The 16,084-nt window shown below is 39.5% G+C and overlaps 1 protein-coding gene across 2 annotated transcripts in view; it reads left to right on the top strand.

The window, feature by feature from the left end:
• Positions 1-2,155: 2,155 nt before the first annotated feature.
• The window catches only part of Ctnna2 (catenin alpha 2), a 1,144,108-nt gene continuing 1,130,179 nt past the window's right edge, over positions 2,156-16,084 (top strand). Inside the window, exon 1 of one of the 2 annotated variants that reach the window (XM_042273493.2) lies at positions 2,156-2,421. The gene's annotated coding sequence lies outside the window, so the exon portion shown is untranslated. The remainder of the gene's footprint in view (positions 2,422-16,084) is intronic. The other variant, XM_042273492.2, reaches the window with a different exon arrangement.

Raw genomic sequence — 16,084 nt, 5'->3', positions numbered from 1 at the left:
ATTGTGCCTTGTATGTATTGCCCAAGTAATTTCTTTATGCAATGTGATTGACAGACAACAATTTGAAAGCATGGTACGGACCAAGGGTATGAGGAATCAGGAATGGTTTTGTTGTATCTTTATAATTAATACCAATTTAAATATTTCATAAACATGAAGCTTACAAATTACTTTCAAATTTCTTTCGATAATATCTTACAGAAAAAAAACAAGAGAAATCTCATGTTCACATGGAAGTTCATGATCTAGATTAATTTATTGCCAATTAGAGAAAAATTATAAATGTAAGCCTAATTAATAGAACAAAAAAACTATATATTTCAGTTTATACCCTCCAGCTTGGCTCAAACAATGAGAATAAAATTACAATAATAGCCGGTGAGTGACGGTGTGTTCCTTTAATCCCAGCACTCAGTAGGCAAAAGCAGGTGATCTTTGAGTTTTAGTATAACCTTGTCTACAGAGAGAGTTCCAGGACAGCTAGGGATACATAGAGAAACCCTGCCTCGAATAGCAAAACAATAACAAAACAAAAAAAAAATCATAGTAGTAATATTAGAAAAAGATCAGCCCTTCGAGTGAACATTCCATCTAATTTACCTCGGAGTATTTTAGTCTTCATTATGGGAACATATTAGAGGTGCCTCCTACTTTCTGGAAGGCTCCATGTAACTCTGCTATGGAATTTCTCTGCTTTTATCAAAGCACTTCACCAACCATTCTCTTGACAGCTCCTCACTACAAAATCTTGCAAGCGCTTGCTCTAAACCAATGATTTCTTCAAACTCTAATTGAAGGCCATCTTCCAGTCTGCTGCAGTTCTCAGGGGTCATATATTTTAGCACAGATTCTTTAAGTGATCTGTATGTGTTTATTTATTTAGCTAGTTATTTAGTTGATTTATTTTGTTTGTTTGCCACCCCTCCACCCTGCAACCTGCACTTTCTTTAGAGTATTTCTCCAGTTTCTATAGGCTGAGAGCAAGAAAAAGGCTCTGAATAAAGAAAGCTGACAGGGCAGCGGTGCTACTGTCCGTGGTCCTGAAGCAGCATTGTTCAATGAAGATGTTTTCTAAAGCTTGCATTTCGTGTAATTTGTTCACTTTTCCCCTTGACGTTTTCAAGATGGTCAAGCGGTGATGTGGAAGGGAAGTAAAGTCAAGGAGACACTGGGAGGGAAAGGTAGAGGATTATATTAAAGGTAACTCAGAGATAGGAGGACAGTTGTGTTCCATGTAATTTCCTAACAACTAGAAATTTGCAACTGAGGAGTAACTGGATGAAAACATCGCGGACACAGTCAAGGGTGAAAAGGCAATAGGAATGCGAGCACCCCATGATTCAGGGCAATCTAAGCATGGCATGAACAAAAGATTCAATGGCAGTGGAGAATTCCAGATGGAATAAGCATCGACTGCATTCCAAGCTGCCATAAGTCTTCTTCCACTTTTTTCTGCTTTGATGTAGTACAGACAAAGCCAAAGTTGTCATTCGGTACTGTGGTTGAACAAAGACAATTGTAACTTATGCTTCTCCCTGGATATAGCTGTGTACCGTGTTTGCCTCTAAGCATATCTCACTGTTAGACCCCATTACAGTTAGACCCCACTTCTGGCTGGCAAGGCACACGACTGTATTCATGTTGCCAACTCGTGTAATCCCTAGGAGGACAGAGAGTGACGGACACTTCAACATGCCTAGAGTGCTTAATACAGACAACTGCAATGCCTTCCACAGAAACTGTGTCCACAGAGGTTTGTTAAACAGCCTCGGCCGGCCCTGTTTTCTCTAACAGTCCCATCCTCTTCCACGTTCTCCCGCGTTCGGTGCTCCAGGTCCACTAGGGCCCTGGCCTCCTGCGGCCACGTGGTCCGGTCTTTCTGAGTATGAGTCTCCATCCAGCTCTCCATCACTGATGCAGATCATTCAGGAACCCAGCCCCTCCCGGCCGGGGCCGCATCAAGCTCCTGGTCCCCGCCCAGAGGGTAACGCCATTGCCATGGAGACGGCACCTGCGCCCTCTGTGGCGCCTTTCTCGGGTCCCGCCCCTCGGGCGCTCCAGGGCCGCGCGCCCGCGTGCTCATCCTTTGCCAGCCCGGGCGAGCCGCGGGCACGCGCCAGCGAGCGAGAAAGCGGCTACGCGTGCGCACTGGGCACCTCCCCTAGCGGCGATCCGGGCCGCTGCCGCTCGCTAGGGCAGGACGCGGGGCGGGCGGGGGGAGGGGGGAGCGGCTTTGCTGGCAGCCCTGAGTGAGGCGGAGACCCGGGCGGAGCGGGCGGCACCGCACCTCGGCCAGAAGCAGCTGCAGCAGCTGCCCTAGTCCCCACCGCCGCCTCTCCAGCCGCTTCTGTCATTCCACACCAGCTGCTGCAGACAGAGGACGAGGAGGAGGAGGCGAGAAACTCCCACCGACCCACAGAGGTGAGTCCCGGGCAGAGCATCCTCCATCCTTTGCCTGCCTCCCTCCCTTCCTGCCTCCCTCCCATCCTCTCCGTCCTCCCCTCCCTCCAGCTCCCCAGCCCTCCCGCCCTCATCCTTCCCAACATCCCTCTCTCCTCTCCGCTCCTTTCTCCCTTCCAGCCTTTCTTTCATCCCTTTCTTCTCTCACCCAGCCCTACTTCCTTCCCACCCTTTCTTTCTTCTCTGTTTTTCTTTCAGTCACTCACCCTCCAGCTCATCTTTGCATGCCTTTTATCTATCTTCTCTTCATCTCTTTTCCCCCTTCCTTAACCTCACTCCCGTGCCGGTGGGTGGGATGGTGGGGAACATCCTTGCCTGCTACAACTGTCCGGATTCAGGGGCTTCTGGAAATTTGGTCTCATGTACCAAGAGAGGCACACTCGCACAGAGCATGCCCTGCAGTTCTTTGCATTGTCAGGATTAAGGGTCAAGTTGGATAGAGTACTGGGAACTGGAAGGAATAGAGTCCAGGAACGATCTATGGATATGTGCTATAAAGGGTGGGGGTGGGGAGGTTGTCACTTAGATATGTTTCCAGCCGTCCCCCCTCTCCCCTCAGCAGTTTCTTCCTTTCTTTTTTTTCCTCCTGGGGATTGCATATTCCCAGTGTGTATCACACTAATTTAAAACCCAGCTCTCTCTGCTTTGATTGTCGTCTCCATGAGAAACCGCAAGGAAAGAGAAGCCTGGAAGGGAACAAGAGAGAGAGAGGGGAGGGGAGAGGGAGGGTGGCAACAGTGGAAGCCTGTATCCCTTCCCCTAGGCCTTTCTGGATTGGTGTTTTCAAGCCACCCGCCTAATATTCAGCTTGGACTTGAACCTTTGTGTCCTTGGCTGTCACTACCTACTTCACAGACAGAAACTCTCTCAACTTTAATGCCGGTGCATTGCACATTGTGTTTTGCTCGGTATGCAAAACACCCGGGGAACTTGGTTTGAGGAAATAGGAAGATACACTTTTTGTTCATTCCTGGCTAACTTCAGGACTGAGGATGGCCAGCCCAATATTGGAGAATGAAACTGTACTCTGCTGTCTTGTAAACATTTCATTTTGATAGCGTTAGCTGTGTGATAGGCTCCAGTACAGGCGCCCTCAGTTCTTCTCAGCCACCTTATAGAAATCCTGATATCTGAAGTAAAATATTCCGAGTGACTGTGTCCATTCCTAGATTTACACTTATTGAAAAGTTGAATTGCCTTTGGAGAGTATTAAGAATTTAAAGATTTCAGTTATTTTTTTCACCAGTTACTTGCACTGAACCCTGTGTTTGATATTTCTTCCTTGAGCTTCACCTCAGTCTACTTCGGTCTCTATCAAGGATGGCATGGCAGTTCTTCTGTTTGCAAATGTTGTTTCTAATCGATTTACTTAGACTGCATTTACTTAGATGGCAGGACAGCAATGCTGGTTCCCTATATCATCTCAGTGAGCCTAATTGGGTGCATAAAAATAAAATGAAAAATTCAAGACCTATCTTTTGTCCTGGTGAAATTCTTCTGAATGTTAACACCTCTCCCAACCTTAACTTTAAGACAGATAAATTTTTATGGAGATATAGAATGTGCAGAGGGATCAAAGCCGGGTTCACTGAAGTTGCCAATCAATAACTATGGTATGGAGTAAGTTTCGGATTTATTCTTTTTACTGAAATTTGATGACATTCCAGCAGTGTTAATAGGCACTTTTGCATTTTATGTGAATGTACAATCGGAGTTGAAATGAAGAGAATTGCCTTCTTAACTATAACTGAAAGAGTGCTGACCTGACTAACTGCTGATACTCAAAGTCATGCGGATTAGTGTTTGGGAAGTGGATGATATTCGGAAACAAGAGAGGCCTCCCCCTTTACCCTCCCCTGGAGGAATGCAGCTCCTTTCATGGCTTGGCAGGTTTATCATCCATGTGGCAGAAGCTTAGTTGAAGTATCATTTACTAATGTCTCCAGGTAGAATTGTGGTCAACCGTGTATGTGTTTGAATGGTTATATTAGTTGACAGTGAATTTGCACACAGATGTGTTTTTGCTATTGCTATTTCTTTTCTTGTCCTAAGTTTCAGCCAATGAAAGACTTTCATGGCAATCATATGGAAATAATAAGTTTGTTTTGTTCTAACTTACTTTCAAATGCCATTTTCCCTGCCAATCTATTACCCTTGCTTTGTGGAGTTCTGAGTGTGGGAGGAGCAGTCCCTCATCATCGTGCTTTCTCTATGTTGCAGTTTTCTGCTCAGAATGATAAGGGAGTATCTCAGATAGAAATACAGTGCTCACTGTAGATAGAAAGGCACATTTTATCTGACTCTTGTATATACATATTCATCAATATTGTGAAAGCAGAGTGAAGTTATTAAAGAAATAGAAAATGAAATATTTTGTTTATGACAATATCTTAGGAGTATAGATGAGTGAAATGAATAAAATATGAACTAGCAAAGGAATGAATGCATAAAGAGGCAATTTGATGTAGCTGGGGTATAGCTCAGTGATAGTTTGCTTGCACAATATGTTCTAGGCCCTTCGGATTGTTCCATAGCACCTCCAAACAGAACATAAACAACAAAAAAGGAGCTTGCTGCCCTAACTGACAAACACATTCACATATATGCACTGACTTCTCAAGAATTTTACTTCCAGGAGCATCTGCCTTTAATTTCATGGGCCTTTAAAGTACAAATAAGGACTTGGTAGAACATTCTATGGACCCCCACAGAAAATATTTTGCATATATTCTTTATTCTTCCATTCCTTCAAACTTTTAACACACTTGCAAGCTAATGCTGTGTAGTGTGAGCTGTGGAAAGAAGTGTAAAAAGAAATAGACACTGTCTTTGGCCTCAGCTCGTAGGTTAGTTGAAGGTATTTGCATTAGATCCAGTTTCACAGCTGCAATGAGCTAGATTTGGAGAAAGTTCCCAAGATGAGTTCAGCTTCTCTTGCTTAAGAACACAATGTCCTTATCTGCAGTTTAAGAAACTTGTTTTTATCAATGGTATGAGATTAAATGTGTTTAGTACAAAACTTTGGAGCAAAGTATGTTTTGCATTAGCATTATTTTAATTAGGTGGACAGGTTTTTAAATATTACAACATAGTATGTAGAATTATGCACCTCTAGTATGGCAGAGAGTTATGACAGCAGTTCTGAAGGGGACAGATGTTTGTGTGAGCAGGAAAAATGTTTTATTTGGTACGAGCACTCAAGCTTGTGTGGATGCCCCAGAGAAGAATGACAAATAGCACGGGTACCACAGCTGGAGTCATAGCAAAATGAAGGAGGAAGCCTGGTGTGATGGGAGACATATCACCAAGACTTTTCATTTTCTGGACTATTGGTTAAAGTGGTGAATGCTTTAAATGGTGCTAAACATACCATCCTAGTGAATATTCTGCTACCTCAGACAATTCAATTGACTGTAGTTTGGTATACATTTTCTCACTGAAGATTCAGTTACCAGCTAACTGGTTTAAATTTTATTTCCATATCATTACATCTAGTACTCCATCCTATCATATGACACAGAACCCAAAGTCTGTGCCACAGTTGGACTCACAATATTCTTTTCTTGGTTTTTCCTTAAACTGTGAGGGGAGGAAACACTTGACTTTTCCTAGACATTAATGATTTAATGCTGTCTTTATTACACCTCCCCTTGCTTTTCCTTACCCCACAGGCGTTCCAAGATGATATCTCTGAGAAGATGTTTTATTTCAACATATACAAAAACAGAACTTCTTGAAGTAATTACATATATTTCTTGGAGCTTTATATTTTACTCATGATATTATCTAATTACTAATTTCCCTTTTCATGAGGATACAAAAATATTAATGATTCCAAAAGAGAATATGCTTTTTTGGTATTTTATTGGTAAATTAACTTGTGGTGACAATAAGAGGATCTGTGTGGAACTTGTCCTGATCATGTTATAAATCTGGAAGAGCAAATGTTCATAGACATCTGCTGGTCAACCTTCAATTTTAGTTGAGATTCATAGACTATTTTGTGGAACTTTTCATCTAACAGTGGAAGTGGTAGGAATTGAATTCTTTCATCTGAAAATAGATTTCCAGGAAATTCTCTCTGCAAGCAAGTTCAAAGTAACAGTGTTTTTAATGTTTATGTTTAATATGTTTTAAGTGAGTGCACACAGCTTCATTGCTTTTTTCCTAGTAGTAAAAAGTTTTTCTTATATTTATCTTCATAGTTCTAATAATACATAGAGTTGATCTTAGCTTCAGTTGTATTAGTCATAAGCAAGTGTATATTTCCAAAAATTAATAGAATATATAAACTGGAATATTAAAAATGTTTTTTATGATTATTATTTTACACTTTCACTCATATGTCACATATACTGACTACTGTCACCCCCACCTTCTTACCATATCTCTCCCCCATCCTCCCCACAAATATCTTTCAAATGTGCTGTCTGTTTTGTTTGTGACTCATTGAGGTTGACCAGAACTGTGTATGTAACGATTGGACCTATTGGGCTCAGCAGGTAACAGGTAGGTAGGCCCTCTGTCTTTCTTGACTGATTGTTGATGAGGTAGACATTGTGTGGGTCCAGTGCAGGTAATTACAGTTGTGAGTTAATGCTGATAATGGATGTATATAGTCTAAAAATGGCATTGCACAGCCCTTCCTGCCTTCCAGCTTTTACACACTACTGACCCTTGCCTGCAGTGTTCTCAGGTGGTTGCATAAGTGACTTGTTTAGGGATGTGGTATTTATATTTTCTACTTGGGATTCATTCGTTATGTTCAGACTTTCTTTTTAAAGAATCCACAGTTCTAGATAAAATATTTAAGATGTGTCATTTCTACTTGCTTTTATATTAAAGCCACAGATGATTTTGAAAAAGAAGTATTTGGGGTATTTTCAGTTTCCTAGTATGATTTTTCACTTTTAACATGAATTTAAACACAACCACAATTATTTTATACCTCTTTGAAAGGATTGCCTAGGGCATATTATAACATCAGAAAGTGATGGTCTCATTTTTATATCACTTAATATTGTAGGCCTTTACTATAAAAAAGAATAGCATTACTCCTTTTTATTTGAGGGCATAAATACAGTTCTTACATCATTATTTTCATGTGTAATGACATTAAGAATTTCCATGTGTGAACCATAATTGTTTTCCCTTATCAGTTAAAGACAGTTCTCAAATGGGAGGATTGAGTAAGGCTGACACAAAGTGGAGTAATTTTGAATATTAATCTATAAAATTTGTAACTGACTGTTTAGTTAGGGGTTTCTTATATTTCCACTGTCATAATAATATAATCCATGTTTTAATTTTTTAAAACAAGATATGTATATATATAAAGTTTCTTTTCTGTATCTGCATATGTGTGCGTTTTTATGCTGTGTTTGTATGTTTATGCTGATGTTTGTGTGTGTGTGTGTGTGTGTGTGTGTGTGTGTGTGTGTGTGTGTGTGTGTGTGTGAAAGAGAGAGAAAGAGAGGGAGGGAGCAAGCCAGGGAAAGAATAAATGTAGTCACATACCATGGTGCACATTTGGAGGTCATTTCTCATCTTCCACTTTGAGACAGGATTGTGTGTTGTGAGTCTCCTTTCTGAAGCCCCCATCTCTCTGTAGGAGGTCTTAGATTACAGATACATGCTACTGTGGTGATGGGGTTCAACTCAGGTATGCATACTTGTGTAGCAAGCACTTCATTTTCTTGGCTTATGCACACCACATCACACATACAAAGGTACTTGAGTATACATGTATAATTCAACAAATAGTTTCAAAAACTAAAACATGGATGAGAATGAATGTAAATCACACATGGCATATATGAGGTGATCAGAGGACAGTTTGCTAGAGTCATCTCTCTGCTTGTATCATGTATGCTCCAGAGTTTAAACTCACAAACCTGTTCAAATAAATTTCTTTCTCTGCATGGAAAGACTGCATACACTAGTTTTAGCAGAAAACTTCTGATTACAATCCTATGAAAGCAAGTGTACATGCCTATGAGTGTGCGTGCACATATGCATACACACACACACACACACACACACACACACACACACACACACACACTTCATGGTATTAGATGACTTTGTTGCCTTTGAGATATATTTTATGTTTCAACCAAGACACCCGATTTATTTGAGCAAATAGCTTGTTGACTTGGATGAGTACTACCTAGCATCCCTGCTCTCAGATATAGAGTATAGAATATTTCTCTCTTCATGTAGTCTTCCTATGGGTCTGCTCAGCTTTTGTCTCTGTTTTTCGGAATTTACTGTTCTAGAAAATGATGTAGGTTGAAGCACAGAATCTAAACTCATTGAGTACATTGAGATTCTTTTATGATTTTGGATAGATATGTATATTTTTTATTAATTAAATTCTTTTCATTTATTTTACATCCTGACAGCAGTTTCCCGTCCCTCATCCTCTTCCGTTCCCTCCTCCTGAACCCCATTTTGTACCTCCCCATTCACTCCTCCTCTGTTACTGTTCAGAAAGAGGCAAGTCTTCTTTGAGTGTCCACAAAACATGGCATATCACCTTGAGCTAGGACTGAACCCCTCTCTTTGTTTTAAGCCTGGGCAATAGGTTCCTCAAAGCCAGCTCAAGTATTATAAACAGGCCCTGATCTCACTGCTAGGGGAGAAGGTGCATTTCTAAAAAGAAATACAGAGGAAATTTTTTTGTGTATGTTTTTTGAGCTAGGCAAATATTTCTTAAGCCTAAAGAGCACTAATTGTGAAATTTGAAGCTATGTTAAGATTTAACAGAATTAAATGGTAGCATTTAATTTGTTCTTCAAGATAGACAACCTATACTAGATCTGTGTATTTCTTTCTCTTGTGCATGTCATAAGGGGATGTATGAAGATGACAGATAGAAGTCTGGCTTCTCAATAAAAAGAAAAAGATCTGATGGGAAAAGTTAATAAACTGTCTGAAGATGTGTTTCACAAAAGAAGACTTACAAGTGAAAATGTCTGCACAGAATGGCACTTAGCTATATGTGTGTGTGTGTGTGTGTGTGTGTGTGTGTGTGTGTGTGTGTGTATGGTATATTCATATGTTTGTGTGCACATACACACATGTATACTTGTGTGTAGGATCAGAAGTTGATGTTGGGTGTATTTTTAGATCCTGCTTAACTTTATTTATTGAGACAGTCTCTTGCTGTGCCTAAAGCTCACCAACTTGAGATAATCTAGCTAACCAGCTTGACCAAAGAAGCCCCCTGTTGCTCATCTCTGGAGTGCTGAGATTACAGGTGGTCACCACATCTGTCCAGCATTTATACGGGTGCTGGGGATAAGGACTCAGTTTCTCAGAGCTGTGCAACAGGTTCTTTAGCCAGCGAGCCATGTCTCCAGCCCAGATGTTTAATTCCTTTACTCACCCAAATGATGAAACTAAAAAACCACTGAGTGGGGCTGCGGAGTTGGCACAGTAGTTAAGAACACTTGCTGCTCTTGCAGAAGACCCAACAGCCTCTAACTCCAGCTCCAGGAGATCTGAAGCTTCTGCCCTCCGCAGGTACCTGAACTCATGTGCACATGCCTATACACAAACACACACGTACATAGAGTTGAAAATAAAACTTTAAAAAACAATGTATTGTCACAACATTCATCATGAAGTTTCTAGATTACCAAAATTAACATCAAATTTAGAGGAGGATGTGAAACAACTGTATATAACACTTATACCTACAGAAACTTTTATATGAAAACTTGTGACAGCTTTGCTCACAGTCCCTTTAAACTCAAACAATCACAAACTCCATCAAATTCCCATCTAAGGCTATTTCTTTGAACAAAATTTAGCAAAGCTGATGATGGCGGTGGTTTGTGTTTGAGTTCGTAAATGCACTGTGAAAACCAGTTGTGTGTAACCTGTCTGCGGAGGGAAAGAAATGTGTTGAAAGGACTTGTGAAAGTGTTCAGATGTCAGTGGGATGGGTCTTGGGTATAGGACTGTGCTCAGCTCTTTCTCAGTGACCTGCTGCTCTGGCCTCACTGAGTGTTGACCTCATGCACAGCCAGTGCTATGACAGCTGCTTTAGTTTCTAGCAGACTGTAAGCAGCAGCCTCTAAATGAGGGAACTTTTGCCAGAAGCCATCCTGCAGCCTGCTCTCTTATCTGACTGCTCAGCACTGGGCAGAGTCACTGGAAGGACTGATGAGCAGAAGAAAATGAATGACTAGTAAGCCTCCTTGTTTGTTAAAAGTGCAGTTACAGGCTGCTATGACATTCTCAGTCCTTTGGAAAGAGCTTGAAACAAAAGTCCCTGTGTGTTTTGGGACAGCTTGTTATTTTGGGCATGTGGGTGAAAACAGGTATCAGAGGATACTCAGGAACAAAAGGAAGACATTCGAATTGCAGCCCAAAGCCTGAGCTGGAAGGGAAGGACATTTAGATTCAAGAGAGCAGTGGAAAGTGGGCAAGCACACAATGTCAGTAGTGCAAAGCAAGCAGGACCCATGGGGTTGGGACAGGAGGCAAAAGTGAGTGTTGGCAATAGACTGTGTTCCAGGCAAGCAAGCTTGATTGCAGTTTGCCCATCTGTGAAATCAGGACCTCAGGCAAGAAGGTTTACATGTTTTGCTTGTTCAGGGCGAAGCCAAAACAGTAATTATTCTTGAACTGTTTTCTAAGGTGTTTTCCATGGATAGAAACTGTAGATTTCCATGGATTAAAAACTTCTTTTTGCTAACATTTTTTCTATTGCAGTCCCTTCACAAATAATTGTTGGTTGAATTTAATCTCTGAACCAGCTCCATCTTTGAGTAAGTCCTGCAGGTTTCGATTCAAATAAATCAGTCACTCATCAAATATTTTCATGTAAGGTATGAAAACAAGTGAATGTGTATGTGTGTGTGTGTGTGTGTGTGTGTGTGTGTGTGTAGAATATCAGCTCAGAATCTGTACAAGAAAAAGACATTGTATTTGACCTCACATGTTGACAGTCTACACACAGATATAAAATAGTCACCTGAGCAGTATAATGCTACATGGTAGAGTGTGTGGTATTCTCTTCTAACGCTGCAGTGTCATAGCTTAGAAATCCAGGCTGTAACTGAAGGAAAACTCAGTTCTTGCAATCTTAAAATAAGAGAATAGGAGAGAAGGCCATTCTACATTAGAAACTTTGTCTTCATTCCAGCCTTGGTCTGGGGGCTGTGTATAGCAGTTCCTGCGGGGTGATGGGTTCAGAGAGTAACAGTGGGAGAGATGGGAAAATGACATCCAGGAGAGCAAACATTAAGGCGCTGGTATGTGCTGAGAAAGCAGCTCAAAGGAAGACCCAGCTGGGAATGGAGAAATGTTGACACATTGTGTACATGGAGGTATCTTAAGAACGAAACAAGAGATACATTGTTTCAAAAGAACAGTTTTTTTTTTTTTTTTATCTTTGGTACTGACACAGTAAGGCTATCTACTGTCCAGAAAATAACAAGGAATATACGTGGGAAAGACAAAACAAAACAAACTTGTAGTCCAACTACCCACCGGGTGAACATTTGGTATATTTCTAGCCCCACCCCCTCATGAATATATTCTAGTTTATCTCTTAGTGAAGTCTTTTTAAAACACTGCTTAGATTGTATCATTTTTGTACCTTATTTTAAAACTAATTGTATTTAAGCATTTGTTGGCATAATAAAAATTCTTCTACATGTTTTTGAGATAACATCACATCTATTGGAAATTATAGTTTGTTTGTTGGTTGGTTTGTTTATTTCAATATATACAGTTAGGAAAGGCCTGGTACACTTTACCTTCTAGTATGGTTTATGTGATAGGCAACAAATTAACTTTGGGGACCCACTCCAGACATAACTGCAAATAGGCAGCGAATGTCGATGTTGAATGTGGCTTTTAGTGAGTGAGTGTGCAAATGTGCAAATACAGAGAGGGGGAGGGGAGAAGAATGGAGGGAAGAAGAGAGGGAGAGGAGAGAGGAGAGAGGCTTACTTAATAGAGGTGATGGCCTTTACCTGTGTGTCACTTAAAGTACATCCAACAGACCGGAGTTCAGGTCCCATCATCAGGTGGCTTACAAAGATCTGTAACTCCACTTCCAGGGGATCTGGCTCTCTCTTCTGGCCTCCAAGTACATTGCATCCACGTAATGCTTATACATACACTCAGCACACAGGCATAAAATAAATAAATCTTTTTAAAGAGGAAAATATCACCATACTGGTATCTGACAGTCTCCATCTTTAGGTTTCACTGGTTATCATTTGCTCTACAGTGTGAAACTTCCATGGGTTCTTGAGCTTGTGTGCTTCTGCAGACAGTTTGTGTTGTTGTTTTGCTCTTTCAGGCAAGGCCATAAAAATCATCTTTATATAAGTTTACTTTCCACGTGAACTAGTGCCTTGTGTTTTAATGCTGCTAACCACAACTACTAGGTTAAGAAGTGTGTGTACTTTCTATTTTCTTAATGCTAGGTCTCTTTTAAAACAATATATAAATTCTATTCCACCTCCAAGTGTGAAGATGCCTGATTCCACACTTCTTTGCAAATACAAGATAATATAAAAGTTTACAAGTAAGTACATGGGAGGGGTAGATGTCTTACATGTGATTTTTTTTCTCCTGTGATTTCTAGAGAGTCTGGTTATTTTATGTGTAATGACCTGATGGCTGTTTCTGCTAGAAGTAGTGTCTGTGATTTTAGGTCTAGCCATTTACATGATTTCACTTTGTGTGATTCAAAAGATTTTATTATCATTACTGGAGTCATGAGAGAGTATCATAATCTCTGTGGTATAGAGTGTGTTATGAGATCCAAATGTTTTTCTTTCTCTAAACCTTCATATTTATTTTATACCCTTTAAGAAGAAGACTATGGTGGTCCAACAGTTATTATTTCAGAAGCAACATTCTTGCTGGTTTAACCTTCATTGTATCTTAAAGGTAATTTTGAAGGAGGAGTGATCACATCTTTTTGTCAGAGTCCCTTTACTTTTTTAGTTTTCATTCCTATATCTTTCAGGATCATGAATAGTTTTCCTCACAGAAGGAGATCCTTATCATATTGTGTGATTTATTCCTGTTTTATATCTAAATTGTTCTGTTTTTACTGTGGGGAAATGGGGGTTTTCCTTTAGTTTTTACTGATTCTTTTCTAGTAAAGTGATCATGCCTTTGGTTTTTATACTTGGTTCAGTACCGAGTCACCTTGTTGAATTACATTTCTGTTTCAAAACATTTGTCTTTCTCACATTTTTTTCTTAGAATTTGTGTGACAGTTTTATATATTAAGACAAGAAACTATCTGTGGATATAATGTTCAGTGGTAGAGAACACTTGCCTAGGTGTAGATCCAACTCCAGTACTGTAAACATAACAATAATGCTTATAAAAATAGTAAAAAATGAGATAATATGCCATGGATCAAATATATTTTGCAAATGAAAAATAAACACTCATTTTCATGTAGTTTCTGCTAATATTTAACTTAAAATATTTTTCTAACATTAGTTTAGTATAAATTAGGTACTGCTTGTATCTGAAACACTTGATCCAAACAAGCTGACTTTAAAAAGAGATTCTATATATCTATTGAGTCCACAGTACCTCAATTCACTAATACCCATAATCTTTCTGTTTATGAACTCCTCTTTGGATAAGCCATATTGTATAAATAGAATCCATATACTCTCTTGTGCATACTGACTTGGCAATTTTCTGGGCCTCTCTGAATATTTTATGGAGATTGTTTTATATGTAGCTCCCAGGAGTCTGAAAGTACCTTTCAAAATTGCCATCCAGTTGACTGAACAATGATTTGCTTGATTTTGAAAATGTTCAATATATGACATTTTTTAAAATTATAAGACATCTATATTCTTTGGATATTTGGTGTCTTATTTAGTTGTTTGTGTACTTGAGCTGCTGTGTAAGACAGCACTTCTGTTGCATCTAGAGCTGGTTTTCAGAAATGTGGAAAATTGAATGCAGTCGCCAGCTGATCCACAGGAGGCTTTTGTAGTCTCAAATTCCTGGCCAGAATTTACCTCTTTAAAAATTATTATCATTATTTTTTGTCTAAAGACTATATTTTTCAAGCTTGGGAAGAAGGTTAACTTTAGTATTATTCCTATAATCTTCTAGCATGAAAATTTTAGATTTATATTAATTATATATATACATATGTGTGTGTATTATGTATGGATATGTGGATGTGAGTCAGGTACCCATAGAGGCTAGAAGAGGACATTGGATCTCCTGGACCTGGAGCTACTGACAGTTGTGAAGCCTCTAACGGAGGCTGGGAACCAAGTGTGAGTCCTCCGCGAAAGTGGTAGGTGCTCTTAACCACTGAGCCATCTCTCCAGCCCCAAAATGCACATATTAAATAAAAATCTCTGACTGATTATGCAAGTTGAGAAAATGAACTCATTGCTTTAAAATTTAATTATTCATCTGGTTTAGCTTTCATGCATATATATTACTAATATATTATTATTTCCTTCCTCCCTGCCCACTTTCTCCATCTTTAATGGTTATACTTAGGGCTCTACCACTAAAATACAGTTCCAGGACATACTTGTGCTAGCTTGTTGTATGTCAGTGACACAAGGTGAAGTCATCTGAGTGGGGGGATTGAAAAAAACACTTCCATAAGACTGGGGAGTAGGCAAACTTGTAGGGCATGTTCTTAGTGATTGCTGTAGGAGGGTCCAGCCCAGGGTAGATGGTGCTACACCTGGGCTGCTGGTCCTGAGTTCTATAAGAAAGCAGGCAGAGCAAGCCATGGGAAGGAAGCCAGTAAGGCAGCGCTCCTCTATGGCCTCTGCACCAGCTTCTGCCTCCAACTTCCTGTCCTGTTTGTGTTTTTGCCCTAACTTCTTTTTATGATGAACTACTATATGGAAGAATAACCAAATAAACCCTTTCCTTACCAAGTTGATTTTGGCCACAGTGTTTCATCACAATATTAGAAACCTTAATTGAGACAATATTTATTCTTAGTGAAGCCATGCCTGTAAAGACCCTATGAGTCACAGAGTGTAATTAGATCTCATTTTTAGTTCAAAAACAAGATTTTTTTTTTGTAGAATATTGAATGTGAATGTGAAATCAGTAATGAATGTCAAGGCACAGTTCATGAAATCACAAAATATCTTTATGGATGCTGGATCACTGTAGTTTAAAAATGTTAACTTCAATAATTTTATCTTTCTGTAAACAATTATAGCAGTAAGGATGGATGCAAACCATAATAGAATTATGATTACAAATAAATCTTTCAGCCTATAGACTATTTCTGTTTTCAATTTTTTGAATAATTTGATACGGAGCTGTTTATCTGACAGAACTTTCTTGATGTCTGGGTAGCTTTGCACAGACAGCTTTTTGTGCTGTTGCTTCGCTTAATAGCTGGCCCCTTAAATCCAGGTCTGTTGCTTTTTACTGTAGCTCTTTGTAAGGTGTAAATTATTCTCAGTTAAAATAGGTTAGCATGTAAAATATATATTACTTTTGAATAACATGTTGAAATTGCTTCATATCAAAATTATAAGAGTATGTCATTATTAAGCACTTTATTAGGTAGAAGGCTACCAGAGTAGATTTTATTTCCTACAACTTACTGTTTCCTTGAAAAAGTAAAATA

This window comes from Peromyscus maniculatus, chromosome 3, assembly GCF_049852395.1.
Source record: "Peromyscus maniculatus bairdii isolate BWxNUB_F1_BW_parent chromosome 3, HU_Pman_BW_mat_3.1, whole genome shotgun sequence".
In the NCBI taxonomy this organism is placed as follows: Eukaryota; Metazoa; Chordata; class Mammalia; order Rodentia; family Cricetidae; genus Peromyscus; species Peromyscus maniculatus.
This window is presented reverse-complemented; position numbering and strand designations above follow the sequence as displayed.